Here is a 15,856-nt window from a genome sequence, read left to right as displayed (position 1 = left end):
TTGACAATCGGGCGCTGAACAAGATCGCTGTCCAGAATATGTTACCGATCCCATGGATTGATGACCTTCGGGACCAACTCACAGGAGCGAAATATTTTAGCAAGATCGACTTGAAGTTTGGATATCTCCAAGTACCAATCGAACCCTATGATGTGTGGAGGAATGCCTTCAAAGCCAAGGAGGGACTTTTTGAATGGTTGGTTATGCCTTTCAGGTTGACAAATGCTACTGCAACCTTCATGAGGCTCATGGATGACATCGTACGACCATTCACCAACTCATTTGTAGTGGTATACTTGGATGACATCTTGATCTTCAACCAGAGTTGGGAAGAGAATCTCCACCACGTTCGATAGGCTCTCCAAACACTGCGGTAACACAAGTTGTGTGCCAATTTGGAGAAATTTAATTTTGGCATGACCTAGGTTCAGTATATGGGATACATTATTGATGAACGGGGGGTGCAGGTGGATCCAACCAAGATCCAAGTCATTCAGGATTGGCTAGCCGCAACCACTTTGATAGAGCTCCATAGATTTCTGGGTCTTGCCAATTTCTACGCAAGTTCATGTTGGGGTTCTCTCATATCACTTGGCCCTTGAGTCAAGTCACCAAAGGAGGAGAGAAAGAAAATTTATTTTGGTCTGAATCTCAACAGAAGGCATTCACAGAGTTGAAACATCGCCTCTGCTCTACACTAGTGTTCACATTACCAGACTTGCAACAACCATTTGAGATTGAGACAGATGCCTCTTAATATGCTATTGGGGGAACCTTTACTCAATAGGGGCATCCAGTGGCATATCACAGTGAGACACTTTCATACACGGTTTGGAAGTATACCACTTATGATAAAGAGATTTATTCCATTGTGCAGGCATGTCGACAATGGAAGCATTACATTTTAGGGAAGGAAACGATCATCCACACAAACCACCGACCCCTACAATTCATACAAATGCAAGGGAAGTTGCAGAATGATTTCCATTAGAAGTGGTCCACATACCTACAACAATTCCATTTGAATATCAAGTACAAGAAGGGAAACACAAATAATGTTACAGACTGCCTCATCTGACCACCGATCATGGCGTTAACTACTGTGCTTAACTCTTGTGGGCATGAGACTTCTGATTTGCCACTTCTCTACAAAAGCGACCTAGAATTCAGCCATACATACCATATGCTCTTGGGGGGTCAGCAAGTTCCAGGTTTTCACCTCCAAGATGTGTTGTTATGCCATATGGGACATCTTTGTGTTCCTTCAAGTGAGCATGCAAAGATGATTTGGGAAGTGCACTACAGTGGGTCCGCTGGGAATTTCAGGGTCGAGAAAATAGTGGTAGTATTGCAGAAGTATTTATATTTCCTGAATCTTCAACAAGATGTCAGGAAATACATCAGATCCTGCACTGCATGTGCCATCGCCAAACTGACCATCAAGAAGCAAGGTCTCTATACTCAGCTGCCTACCCCTAGTCAACCTTGGGAATCCATATCCATGGATTACATGTCAGGCCTTCATTATACTAAGCATGACAACGATTGTGTTTTTGTGGTCATCGACTTATTCTCGAAGATGGCCATTATTGTGGCCCGTAAGAAGAGTATCACAGTAGAAGCCAATTCTAAACTCTTCTTTCAATGGGTGTGGGTACACTTTGGGATCCCATAGTCTATCATCTCAGATCTGGACAACAAGTTCATCTGTACATTTTGGTCCAGTCTCTGGTCGATGCTAGAAACCAAGCTCACTAGTTCACAACTTTCCTTCACCAAACTGATGGCCAGACAAAGGTCATCAATAGGATGATCATACACATTCTGCGCATGTAAAACTCAAAGCATCCACACACATGGGATGAGAGCCTCCCCTATGTCCAGCATAGCTACAACTGGGCTCTCCACAACTCAACTACCACATCCCATTTTAGGTGGGCTTGGGATTCCAACCACTATGTCCCATTGATGTGGCCATACCAGTTGTAGTGACTCAGGGAGATTCGGCTCATGTTCAGTCCGAAGCTGACAAGGTAAATAGCTTCATTGAGCATATTCAACACATCCGCCAATAGGTCCATGACATATTGGACAAAACCAATGCCAAATACAAGCAGCATCATGATCAACATCAGGTGCCACACAAGTTCCAGGTGGGAGACAAAGTTTGGCTACATTTGTAGAAGGACCGCCTCGCTAGGCCCCACCACATGATTCACCCACCCCGATATGGTCCATACACCATCACCAAGGTTGTGGGAGATAATGATTTTGATGTCAGGATTCCCCCATTCCTTGGCCTACACCCAATGTTTAATGTGGATCACCTTCAACCATACTTTCCACCATTACTAGACACATCCGACATTACAGAACAACTCACACCAACAGAGTTAAATCTAGAATACATGGAAAAAGTTGCAATTAATCGGATCATGGACATGCAGATCAAGCACACTTGCTAGCATAGGATCCAACTGTATCAAGTTGTCAAAGTAGGCCAACTCCTTCACCAGGGTAAGTGGCTCACTAGGGACCAAGTTCAGCAAAAGTTTCCTCATCTCATGCAAGAACTCAATGCAATGGGGACCATTGCCTCCTAAGGGGGGAGGAATGATCTAGGTTGATATTGGTGGCCACCCACCAATTCCACTTGGACCCCCACCATTTTTTCTTTCGATTTTTCAATTTCCTTAATTGTAGCACAATTTACTATTTTTAGCAGTTTTTTGGGGCCTAAACTTTCGGAGCCGTTTTGAGGCCCTAAATGATGTTTTGTTGGCAATATACCACCACCAATATTTTGGTAAACTTTTCTCTTTTTTCATAGTCCTTCGAGAGATCTTTCCAATGGGGTATCATGCTTGTCAAATGGAGATAATATGACCAAGTCACGACCCTAGGAAGTTGGAAGTCCAACTAACACCAATGGGGCCCATAAACTCTTGGTGTTACATCTACTCGGGTTCAAGTTTTGGTTGTTTAGGGTTTACTCTTATTGTTCAATAAATAAAAATTCCCTTGATCCTCATTGTAACACAGTTCAGAGTCATGTAGCCACATCATCTCTTCTCAGAGATAAGCTACCATGTCGAGCTAGTCTCATTTCCATACTATTTGTAAGCATATTTTATTATTTGAAAATAATCAAAGGAAGTGTTATTACTATTGCATCTCTGTACTTATGGTTATATTTGTAATTCTATATTTAAATTCAGATCAATGAAATTTTCCAAACTCTATTCCTACTTCTTTAATTGTAATCTTGCAGAAAAAAGAAAATATCACCCAACAATTTACACTAGCTAGAATGTGAAAGAAAGTACTCTTGCAGGAAAATAAATGAAAGGAACTCTCAAACTTCTTGCAATCAATATTCACTAATGAAAATGTAAATCTATGTTTTTCTTCAGTATAGTTATGTGCCAGGTTAATAATTGGACCCTTGAAGATATCTAACTTCTTATAGTTTTTTCTTCCTACACTAAGTTATTATTCTTGTACTTCTGCAATGTGCTTGCACTATTACCAGAACAAAGTTTAGGTACTAGAAGTATATTTTACATTTGTACTAAAGATTTATGTCTTCATGCAGGAGCTCGAAGCCAGGGCTAGAGCACTCTGTTCCTATATCAGGATATCGATTCCTGTACTGGAACAGAAATTCCTGCACCAAGTTTTCCAATCCTTCTTATAAGAAAATAAAGAATGTGTTAACTTAGGAAAAGAACTTGCAAATGTGAATATAACTTCAAAAAAAATTCCTCAAACCAAAATATGCTTCAACCAATCTTAATATCTAAAATAAGAATTAATTTCCAAAGTCAAAGTGCAATCTTCTTTATTCAAGGAACTTCTTCATGTAATCTAGAAAGATCATCTAATTTTGACAGCAGGCTTCAATCCTGTAATAGTTATTCAAACGAACTGATCTGCATTTATAACCTTCTTAACTCAGAAAGATTCTCTTTAAGAATAATTACACATAAAGTTTGATATTTCCTAAACAATATGAAGTACAGGTACAGATTAGTGTGTCATAACGACATTCAGTTTGAAATTACCAAAAGCATATTTAGTTTGAGATATCAAGAATACTTTGGAATGAAAATCATGCACTATAGAATCCCATTAAGGCTCATCAATCATATAAGAATAAAAGACTATTACTATAATGAACCAACAGAATCAACCTGCAAAACTGTAAATGCACTAGCGTAGGAATGCATACTTGCACGATCTAGGAAGAAATGAGATTAAACTTCAACGAAAAGAAATTATAAAATTAAACTCAATCAAGCATGCACACCATGGATCCATCACACAACGATGAAATTAGATCTAAACTTTTCAGGAGAATAAAAGCATCTATTTACTTCACACTTTGCATTAAACGAAATTAACACACCTTAATCAGAAAAGTAGAACACGAGGGAAAACAAGTTGGGTTGGTTGGGCCCTAGCCAACCATCTCGTTTCCCTGTTTAGGAAATGTAAAGATTCAACTCTCTAATCAACACATCAACACAAAATTTTAGTGCAAGATTGAGAAATCATGGCGTGGTCCCTTTCTATTAATAATAAGCAAATTTACATCATGAGTTTGAATACAACCCAAAACGAGGGTGATACCAGCAAAATTACAGAAGAACGAAATTACAATATCCTTTCTATAGTTATCGCTCACTACCATTTTCTATCTTAATCCTATATTTTATACATTCATTCAGGCCTATGGTCGTAACCAAATTACATCAAGCAGTCCAATCTAAGCCTTTCGGCTATAACAAAATAACAATAACCGTTCATACTAAGCCTTTCAGCTATAACAAAACACTAATCTAAGTGCTCGGTCGATGACCCAATATCCACCATATCCTTGAATTTTATCTCCGCTCTGAGCCTAACTCGAGTTGATCATTCTAGAACACGGTGTCTGCATGAGGTGGTGAGTTGTCATGACAGTTAAGGATTCGCCAGTAGTGAAGGAATCCTACCTGCACTCGACCATGCTAACAATGATCAATACATTTCCTAACAAATACTTTAGGAAGAGAAACATTAGCTGCAAAGATTATTAAAGGTAAAAAATCTATGAAAATGATTCATTAAGCACATTCGTAACCCTTAAACATGGAATACAAAGCTAGTGCAGAAAAAGGCACGATTCTTGGACTAGTGTAGGAATAGGGAGTTTTCAAGGTTAAAACAGAGGTCTAACGTTATGGTTTTGAAGGGAAAAGGGGTTAAAAACTAAGCAATTTAGTCTACCAATATCGTCCCCTCCTTAAGCTATTGTGCTTCCTCACACAACCTTTACCTGCTGCAAAAAAACCAAAACAGAAGAGCCTCCCTCCAATTCTGAACTTATAAGTTAATCCCTACTTTCACTGTCTTTGCCTTCCTGCTTCAAGCCTTCTTTAGTTTGTTGGTCACCTTTTTAAGACATTCATAACAGTTCGAGGCCTGATATTTCCATATATTAACTTGTCTTTTCTGCTCCTTCACCTCTCCTTCCAACTCTTCGTTTGCTCATTTTTGCACTGTACTCTCCTCTTTCATGGATTGGTTTAATACCTCCAACCGTAAACATGTTGCTTGAGCTCTTCTATTCAACTGTTCAAATAGAGGGTGGAGTTCTCCATTCCCAAATCCTTTGGCGCGGACTTCTTGGCAGTCAATTCCAGACATGTGCCTTCATCATCAAGGTCGAGATTATCCTAGCCACCTTTTAGTTCCTACATTGCAATATCATCAAGATTTTCAACACCCAGAGTCTCAATGTCACTAAGGGTCTCAGTGCCTTGTATTTTTACTTTGTCAGGGGTTTCAGTACCCTGCTCATCCAATCTACCAGGGATTTCAGTACCCTACTCCTCAAAGTCATTAAGGGCTTCAATACCATTCTCATCCATCTCACGAGGGGCTTCAGTACCCTGTTCTTCAAAATCATTAAGGGTTTCAATACCCTGCTCGTCATTCGCACCAAGGGTTTCAGTACCTTGCTCGTCCATCTTCCTAAGGGTTTCAGTACCCTACTCTTTAAAATCATTGAGGGGTTCAATACCCTGTATCTTGTCAGCCATCTGACCCTCTATCAAATTCTTGCTTACACTCGACATCACTTTTCTTTTCTTCATCCTACCAAAGAGGACCAACAAGGGTGTGCCATCTTCCTTCTCCACATAGTCACCATGAACCACTGTATGAGTTGTTGCCTCAACAAGAACTGAAATATTATCTTTACTTGGTGAAGTAGGTGGTGAGTCATCTAATAGTATCGAAGAGGTCACCTGAACATGACCCGCCTTCAAAGAGGCAATCCTTCTCCTGACCGACCTCCTAGTCTCGGTAGGATGCAGGGTCATCATTTCTGATTTCTCATTCTTGCCTGCACTCCTCTTCTGATCCGACTTCCCTGGACTCTTCTCCTGAGCCTACTTTTCTACTCTCTTCTTTTGAGTCGGATTTTCTGCACTTTTCTTTTGATTCAACTTCTCTGTTCTCCGCCCCTGAAACTCTTTCAAGAATTCCTCCCATGTCACATTTCTAGCTTCCAGCTCTTTCTTAATTAAGATTGTGATCAGTCTGTGGTGATATAATTTATATGCGACCTGACTGGACTTTCCTTTCTAAACCCCTTTGGCCATCTTTTCTAAACTTTTGAGGAAATAATATGAGAAATTGATGAGCTTACCAGACTCAAAGTGAAAGAGTAGGCGTATGTGATAGAGGAAAGTTAGTGAGTAGCAGCCCTCGCAAGTAAGGAACTTCTGCAACACATATAGGAGTTCCTTCCACTTTTCGATCATAGCGTTCCACTCGAGGCCGTTCTTCCAGTCCACCTTCTGCTTTAGGTTAACCACAAACCAGTGCCACGGTTTCTTTTCTAACTTGTCCTTCTTGAACCATTGCTCCCCTACAGTTGGTAAGCTTGTAGCCTGAGATATGAATTCTTCTGTAACTGCAAATTCTAATGAACCAAACTTGGCTCGGCTTCCATCAAAGGTCTGAGCGAATGCTATTGCCACAGCTAAGTCAAATCCATCGAATTTCTGCAGAAATGGGAGAAACCCGGTTCTTACAATATTACAAGACTATTCTTGTACTCAACTATATGTTCCATCTCTTGTATGGATCGTGGCTCAATCCTTACAGGCATCATGTCTATTCGAACTCACCTAATCTCTATCTCAAGTTTTAAAAAGATATTACAACAAAAATAACTCAAATGATGATCGAGCTATACACCTGCCATTATATTAACCATTTCCCGAAAGGTCATTCTTCATCATTAAAATTACATGAATGTGAATGCGAATTGGTTCAAGTACAGGAAAGCGATGATGATTGGAAGAGGCAACGATTTAGATAATAATTCCACATAATAGTCATGCAAGGTTGGATATGGAGTAAGACCATTATTATGAGGTGATGATTTTTTCAAGGGAAGGTAAGTATTGAATTTCGAAAGAATTGTACCATCCCGAATTTACTCCATGATCTCACATAAGGTGTACTTAGTACCCATTAAAAAGATAAGATTTCATAACCTAAAATATCTTTGTACTTAAAATATTTCTTCCAAATTTGGTAAATAATAAAAAAAAGTGTTAATCATAATACAAACTGAATGCCATGATCTGCAAGTGGTACATTTGTTCTACCTGTACAAAATTTCATGAAGTAAAAGATAAGCTTCAATGTGCATTTTTTCACTAGTTGTTGCTGCACCAAAACATGTGTTTTTAAACTGAGCACGCTTAGTAGTGAGCATTCCTGTACTAAATGTGCCTGTATTGGATGTGCTTGCATCAACCATACCTACATTGAGCATGCTTTCACTTCAGAAATGCTTGCACTACCCATGCCTGCACCGAGCTTGCTTGCACTCGAACACACATTCCTACACCAGGGATATTTGCAGCATAATAGGAACCAAAAGAAAATTCTGATAGGATATAATTCATAGGTTGGATTAAAGAATTTTTTGAATATACAAAAGAGGTTTTATTTGCCATTATTTGGTGTTGACATATGCCTTTCAATCTGATTTGTGAGTTTGCATCAGAACCTGTAATCGATCCATGAGGGGGAAAAAAGCAGTGGGAAAAAGGGAAAGTTTTTATAATGGGAAGGAAATTACGACACGAAATTCAAGAGAAAAACCACCAAGAGGAATAAATCGAAAAAGGGATTTTAGGGAAGAATTTTCAAGGGAAAAGAGGGAAATACGAAACCGGATAGGGAAAATTTCTTTGAAGAAAGGGATGGTAAACTTTATGGGATAAAAAGAAAAAAATAAGGGGATTTTTATTTTAAGAAAAAGGGAATAGAAGAAGGGCAGAATTTCACCTGACATCTTCCTGTATAGTTCTGATCCATAAAATAAATGCAACGAGAATTGAGTGTTTCCTAAATAAAAATTTATGAGCCATCTATCCCAAACTTGGATAAGGGCCTAGTTCTTGTACTTGAACCTGCTTCTTCATGGTGGCAGTTAACACATCTAGAGATCAAGCAACATTCCCATTTTATTAGAACTGAACTTCCTACGAGAAAGATGGTTTTTAGGTTAATCCTTCTGCAATCATGTCAGTAGAACTGATTTTCACAATCACAGGGAATTTTTTTTCCTTTTTCTTTTTCTTTTTAGTTTTTTCTTTTAATTATTATATAAAAAAAATTGGATTTTCTTTAAATTTTATTTCAAGAGAGAAGAAATAAGATTACAATAGGTTGGCATAGCCACCTACTAACTAAAGTTCAAACAGTTGCTACACTTGCTACATGAAGTCTTCCTTTGTGATGAGTTGAAAATACACTTTAAGCCTATTCCCATTCACAAGGAAAACTGAATCTCGCCCCTCGATAGTTTTGGCTTCTATAGACCCATTGTTGAAAACTTGAATCACCTCATATGGTCCCATCCAACAAGTATGGAACTTCCCTTCAAAATTTTTAAATCTAGAGTCATAGAGAAGTACCCAATCACCTGGTTGGAATTGTTTCTTCCTAATAAACTTGTCATGCCACTTCTTGCATTTCTGCTACACCAAAAAATTATGTTGAACATCATCCCTTCGAAATTCATCCAACTTGTTTAGCTGCAATAGACATTGTTGTTGTGCTTCTGAGAGATCTAGACCCAACTAAACTGAAGTTCTAAAAGTCTTTATCTGAAATTCAATCAGCAAAAGGACTTGTTTTCCATACACTAGCTCATATGGTGTATGCCCCATGCTATTCCTCCAAGTTGTTTGATAAGCCCATAAGGCTTCAGGAAATCGGCTAGCCCAATCCTTCCTGTGCATGTTTACTGCTTTGGTGAGGATGGATTCGATCAACTTATTTCTGGATTCCACCTAGCCATTTGCTTGTGGGTGGTATGGTGTAGATTTCCTATGTTGAATCTTGTACTGATTCATGACTTCCTATACCTAGTTAGAAACAAACTGCGGTCCATTGTCAGAAACAATTTCTCTAGGAACACCAAATCTAGTAAAAATTTCATTGAACAAAAAATCAACAACTTCTTTTTCAATGACAAAAGAAACAGCTTTAGCCTCTACCAATTTAGTAAAAAAATTAGTACAAACCAAGATATGCTTTTTATTTAAAGATGTGGAGTTTATGGGTCCTACAAAATCAGTAGCCCATTTTTCAAGGGGCTCAATCATGACTTGAGGACATAAAGTCATTTCATTGGCTTGAACAGGTTGACCCATTCGTTGACAGTTATCACAATGCCTAACATATTGCTTTCCATCCTTAAACAAAGAAGGCCAAAAATAGCCAGTGCATAGAATTTTATATGCAATTCGCTTGTCAACGAAGTGGCCACTGCAAGGTTCATCATGGGAAAATTTTAAAATATCAAACATTTCTTCCTCTATTACACATCTATGAATAACAAAATTTGGTCCAGTGTAAAAGAGGTCTCCTTGTATCCAAGAATATGAAGCATCTTTCTGAATAATATTCCACTTTTCATGAGCGGATAAGTGAGGTGGTGTCTTTCCGGTGATTAAATAGTTGCTTATGTTAGCAAAACATGGATATTTTTCTGACATAGCAAAAAGATTCTTGTCAGGGAAATCATCATCAACAGGAATTACTTCACTAGGATTGGTTAATCTAGAAAGGTAATCAACTCCAACATTAGACTTTCCTGGTCTATCAATAATTGTAACATTGAATTCCTGTAATATAAGCAACCACCTAGTCACTCTACCGCTAGTTAAAGGTTCATTCATTAAATATCTTATAGCAGAATGATTAGTATGCACATAAAATTCATATCCTGTAATATAATGTCTAAATTTATTAATAGCAAAAATAACGGCTAAAAATTCTTTCTTAATCACTGTATAGTTAAATTCGGCAAGTGACAAATTTTTACTAGTGTAGTAAATAGCACAGGACTGTTTATTCTCCTCTTGTCCTAAGGTTGCGCCAATAGTAGTGTTTGAAGCATCGGAGGAAATAAGAAATGGCAGGGACCAGTTTGGTCCTCTCAAAACTGGTTCCTGTACTATTTTTTCCTTCAATGTTTCAAACGACTGTTGGCAAGCCGTGGACCAAGTGAATTCACTATCCTTAGCTAGTAATCAAAAAGGGGGGTAGCAATCTTGGAAAAAATTTCAATGAATCTCCGGTAATAACCATCATGTCCCAAGAAACCTCTCACTTCCCTTTGGGTTTTAGGTGCAAGTAGATGAATAACGATTTCAATTTTAGCGGGGTCCACCTGAATACCTTTGTCAGAAACCAAATGACCAAGAACCACTCCTGTGCACATTAATCTACTTTTTTTATCACTCAAAGCAAGATGGGCCTCTTGGCAACATAAAAAAACTTTTTCTATATTTTTAAGAACTCCATCAAATGAGTTACCAAACACGGAAAAGTCATCCATATAAATCTCAACACATTCAAGATTAGCAAAAATAGCTAGCAAAACCCTTTGAAAGGTAGCGGGTGCATTACACAACCAAAAGGAAGAACTCGGTACGAAAATGTACCCCAAGGGCATGTAAGGATAGTTTTGTCTTGATCTGAGGGTGCGATCAGCATTTGGTTATATCCATTGAAGCCATCGAAAAATGAAAAGTACTTTTTACTGACAAGGGTATCTAGCACCTGATCAATGAAAGGAAGGGGAAAGTAATCCTTGAGAATGGCTTTGTTTAATTCTGGATAGTAAATGAAAATACGCCATCTCCCATCTTTCTTAGGGACTATCACTAATGGAGAGACCCATTGACTGTCAGAAATGGGGTAGATGAAATTAGCATCTAAGAGTTTTTGTAGTTCCTCCTTAACAATATCTCTTAGTCTAGGATTCATTCGTCTCTGGGTTTGTTGGACAGGCTGGGCTCCCTCCTGGATATAGATATGATGAGTACAAGTCTTAGGAGGAATGCCTTTCATGTCTTCATAAATCCAAGCAAATGCATCCAAATGATCTCGCAACAATGTAACAAGTTTCTCTTGCTCAGATGAATCCAGGTCTGAACTAATGTGTAAAGATTTTCCTGGACTAATTTCGACAAGAGTGGTCTCAGGCTCAAGAGTATAGGATGATGATGCCAGTGTATGGGATAAGGAAGGTTGGGAATCAGAGTTTTCTTGAAAATCCATACTAAAGATCTGATGAAGTGTATCAAAAATAGGCATAGTGTCTAGATTGTTCAAGAAATATTGTAATTCACCATCTTGGGTCGGGTCTCCTCATCACTATTGTCATAATCTAACCATAAGGTATCCTTTGAGTTCCCAAATAGATCTAGCAGGTGGGTATAAGGTAATCATTTTCCTAGAGTCTCCATGTGAAATGTACATATCACCGGAGCGACATCCAATATAAGCATCAATCGTGGCAAGCCATGGTTGTCCCAGAATCAAAGGATGTCCAGCCACTGGATTCTTTGGCTGAAGCACAATGACATTTGCGGGGTATTCCCATGAATATATAGAGACAACCACATCGTCCAATACTCCATCGGGCTTGATTTTAAATCTGTCTGCAAGTTCAAGCATTGTGGGTGTAGGACGAATATGGCCCAACCCAAGTTGTTCCATGGTTTGCCCGGTCATTACATTGATGACCGCCCCCAGGTCTATTAATACATTAGGGATAAGGATATCACATATCTAGACAGAAACAACTGGGTTTCTAGGATCTGTGTATTTCTCCATTGATACGCATCTTGTCATCAACTCAGCTTCTCTACCAAAAAACTGAATGGTACGAGGTTCTACTCTCTTCCTCCCTAGCTTTTTAAGACATAAATCCCAAATGATATTTGTATAGATGGGAATTTCTCGGATAGCCTAAGTGAAAGGGACCTTTATACAAAGATTCCTTAATTCATAAGCTAGACTGGACTCGAGGCCACTCTTCTCCATGACCAACCGCTCTGGATCGGGGGTTGGTTTGAAGAAGATGGTGAATCCGAAGGTACTGGAATGGGCTGAAGGGTGACATTGTTTTTCAAATGATTAGGAGTTAGCTCCTCATTTTTCTCTTCAATAATCACCGTGGACTGTTTTGTTTTTTTGGTTTAACTACCCTTCCAGATCTCTATTGAAGCTCATTTATCCCAATCGATGGGGTTTGATAGGTAGGAAGAGGGGACGATCCAACCAAATGAATCACTTGTACTGCCTTATTATTAGGACTCGGTACCAGTTGAGCAGGTAGTTGAGGTGTTATAAATGGTGGTGGCAAAGGCAATGGTGGCATTGATTGAATTTGCTAAGGTAGAGAGGGAAAATATGGTTATGACATATGGTGTGGTGCATAGGAAGGAGGATATGATGGCATTTGAGTGGGATAGGAATGATATGAATGGTTTGGCCCTCTCCATCCTTGTTTCCAAGGTTGAGAGGATTATCCATGATGAAAATGATTCCTGTGATACCAATGTTGAGAGTGAATGTTATTATTATAATAGGAATATGGAGGTGCATTTTAGCCATAAAAATGCAGTTCATGAGCCATACCGGCACTTACATGTGGCTAGTTTCTTCATGCTCCCATGGCATGTAATGGCTCAGGTTCAGAATGCTCTCCTTCAAGTACAAATTTTAATCTAGGTATGGAGGGGCACTCCTCGGTGGCATGGTTCTCTACACAAATAACACATTTATTAGCACTTTTCATATCAACAGGACACTCTCTTAAAGGATGCTTTTTCCTACACTTTGGACAAAAAATAGACAATGACTCTTGTTCCTTTTCTAATTTTTGTTGAAATTTCAAAGAGTCTATTTGTTTGCTAACAATATTCATTATTTCAATTTTCATGTTGTCCATTTTATTCTCCAAGCCAATGATCATAGCATCTGTAGATCCCAATTTGTTAGTTTTTCTTCGACCTCCTCTAGTGGATCTAGATTAATTTCTGGAGAACTTCCTGCACAAGTCATAGATTTGTTCAAAAGTTTTCTGAGCAATGTCTCCTTGTCCTAAAAAATTCAGATTATGTCTAGAATCCTCAGTAAGTCCTTGTATGAACAAGGTTCGAATAGTACTTAAATCAAATTTGTTTTTGGACCTTTGGAGTTTATACAAAAATCTCTCTAAGTAATCCTCCAAAGTCTTATCATCACCTCGTACAATGGTGAAGATCTCGTCTTGAATTTCTCTAGTTTTACAATATTCTTGATATTTATTCAAAAATACCCTCTTCATTTGGTCCCAAGAACTAACATTTTTTCCTCCTAGTCCCATGAATCAGCGCAAGGTTGAATCCTTAAGGGTTGCAAGAAACAACTTTAATTTCTAGGCATCAGAAGAATACTCATAACTCTGACACAATATATCAAACTCAAAAAGAAATGAATCTGGGTCTTCGTGCACCTTACCATGAAAGTGTGGAAGAGATGAAGGTGAAATATTCTTCATTTTTACATTCTCTTCTGAGTTCACTATTGGAAATCTAAAGGTAGAATGCTCTTCATTTACTTGGTTCTCGCTAGTCCCCTCTGCATGGTGTTCATGATCAGCCATTGTTTTGCCTCCAATCAGGCCACTTCTAGAAGGTGAAGGTTGACTAATGCTGAATTGAACTTTCTGACCACGATTAGCCTCCTTCCCCTTTTTGGGTTGTGTCACACCTGAATCACTGTTTCCAGAATCCAAGTAGACTGTTCCGGCGTGATGAGTCTAGGTTTGCTTGGACTTTGTACCTGCAAAAGAAGGTCTAATATGAGAAGAGTCTTCATATTTTTCAGTATTTTGTTGGCCCTTATTGGGCTTCAGACCCCTACCTTTCTTAGGCATTCATTTAAAAAAAAAAAATCCAAAAGAAAAAATTCAAGTTCTTATAAAGAAAAAGAATATGTTAATTGCTGCAATGAAAAAAAATCAACATTCGTAAAATCCTCAAAACAATAGAAGCATACTGCAGAAAAATAATAACAGACTTACCCTTATTCCATAAATTGGAAAGTTCTTACCAATTTCAAATCTCCTCCCTAGCAACAATGCCAAAATGTTGGGTGCAAGAATTGCAGTTAGGCAGACTCCTTCAACACTTAATTGTCAACCTGGGGGTTTCTTAAACTTAGAGACGAAGCACAGGAAATTCCAGAAATGATATGAACTTTTCCAAACTCTATTACTACTTCTTTAATTGTAATCTTGCAGAAAAAGGAAAAGATCACCCGGGAATTTACACCAAAGGTATTCTAGTGCTAGAATGGTAAAGAAAGTACTCTTATGGGAAAACAAATGAAAGGAACTCTCAAACTTCTTGCAATCAATCAATAGTTATGTGCTAGGTTAATATTTGCACCCTTGAAGATATCTAACTTCTTATAGATTTTTCTTCCTGCACTAAGCTATTATTCCTTTACTTCTGCAATCTACTTGCACTAGTACCAGAACAAAGTTGAGGTACTGGAAGTATATTTTACACTTGTACTGAAGATTTATGTCTTCATGCAGGAGCTCTAAGCCTCAGGACTAGAGCACTTTGTTCCTGTATCAGGATATCAATTCCTGTACCAGAACATAAATTCTTGCACCAAGTTTTCCAATCTTTCTTATAAGAAAATAAAGAATGTGTTAACTCAGGAAAAGAACTTGCAAAGGTGAACAAAACTTCAAAATAAATTCCTGAAACGATCTGTATTTAAACAGGAATGCAACAAATTACAGATATAACCATACATATAAGATACAACAGAAATAATACTTCATTTCATTACTGTAAAATACTGAAATGTGCTTACAAACAGAAAATAAACTAGCTAGGGTGATGGTAGCTTATCTCTATGAAGATATGTGGCAGATACATGCCTCTAAACTGTGTTACAATGAGGCTTGAAGGCCTATTTATTGTTGAGAAACAATGGAAAACCATAAACATCCAAAAACCTAACCCTAGAAGATGAAATGCTAAACTATGGGCCCCGTTTGGGCAAATTTGTACATCAACTTCTTGGGGTCATAACTTTGGCATACGATCTCCATTTGACACACACAATATCTTGTTAGAAAGATCTATCCAAGAACTACAATTTTGGGAAGAGCAACATCGGTCCATGGACCCATGTTGCTCCCAGTTTTCCCAAAGAACATCGTTTAGGGCCTCAAAACAGCTCTGGAAGTTCAGGACCCGAAAAACTGCTAAAAATAATAAACTATGCTACAATTAAGGAAACTAAAAAGCTGAAAGAAACAAAGGTGGGGGTCCAAGTGGACTTGGCGGGTGGCCACCAATATCCACCTGGGTCATTCCTCCCCCCTTAGGAAGCAATGGTCCCCATTGCTTTGAGTTCCTCCATGAGATTAGGAAACTTTTGATGAACTTGGTCCCTGGTGAGCCACCTGCCCTGGTGAAGG

Source organism: Pinus tabuliformis, chromosome 7 (assembly GCF_031772625.1).
Source record: "Pinus tabuliformis cultivar Carrire ecotype Pingquan chromosome 7, CPIR1, whole genome shotgun sequence".
Taxonomy (NCBI): Eukaryota; Viridiplantae; Streptophyta; class Pinopsida; order Pinales; family Pinaceae; genus Pinus; species Pinus tabuliformis.
This window is presented reverse-complemented; position numbering follows the sequence as displayed.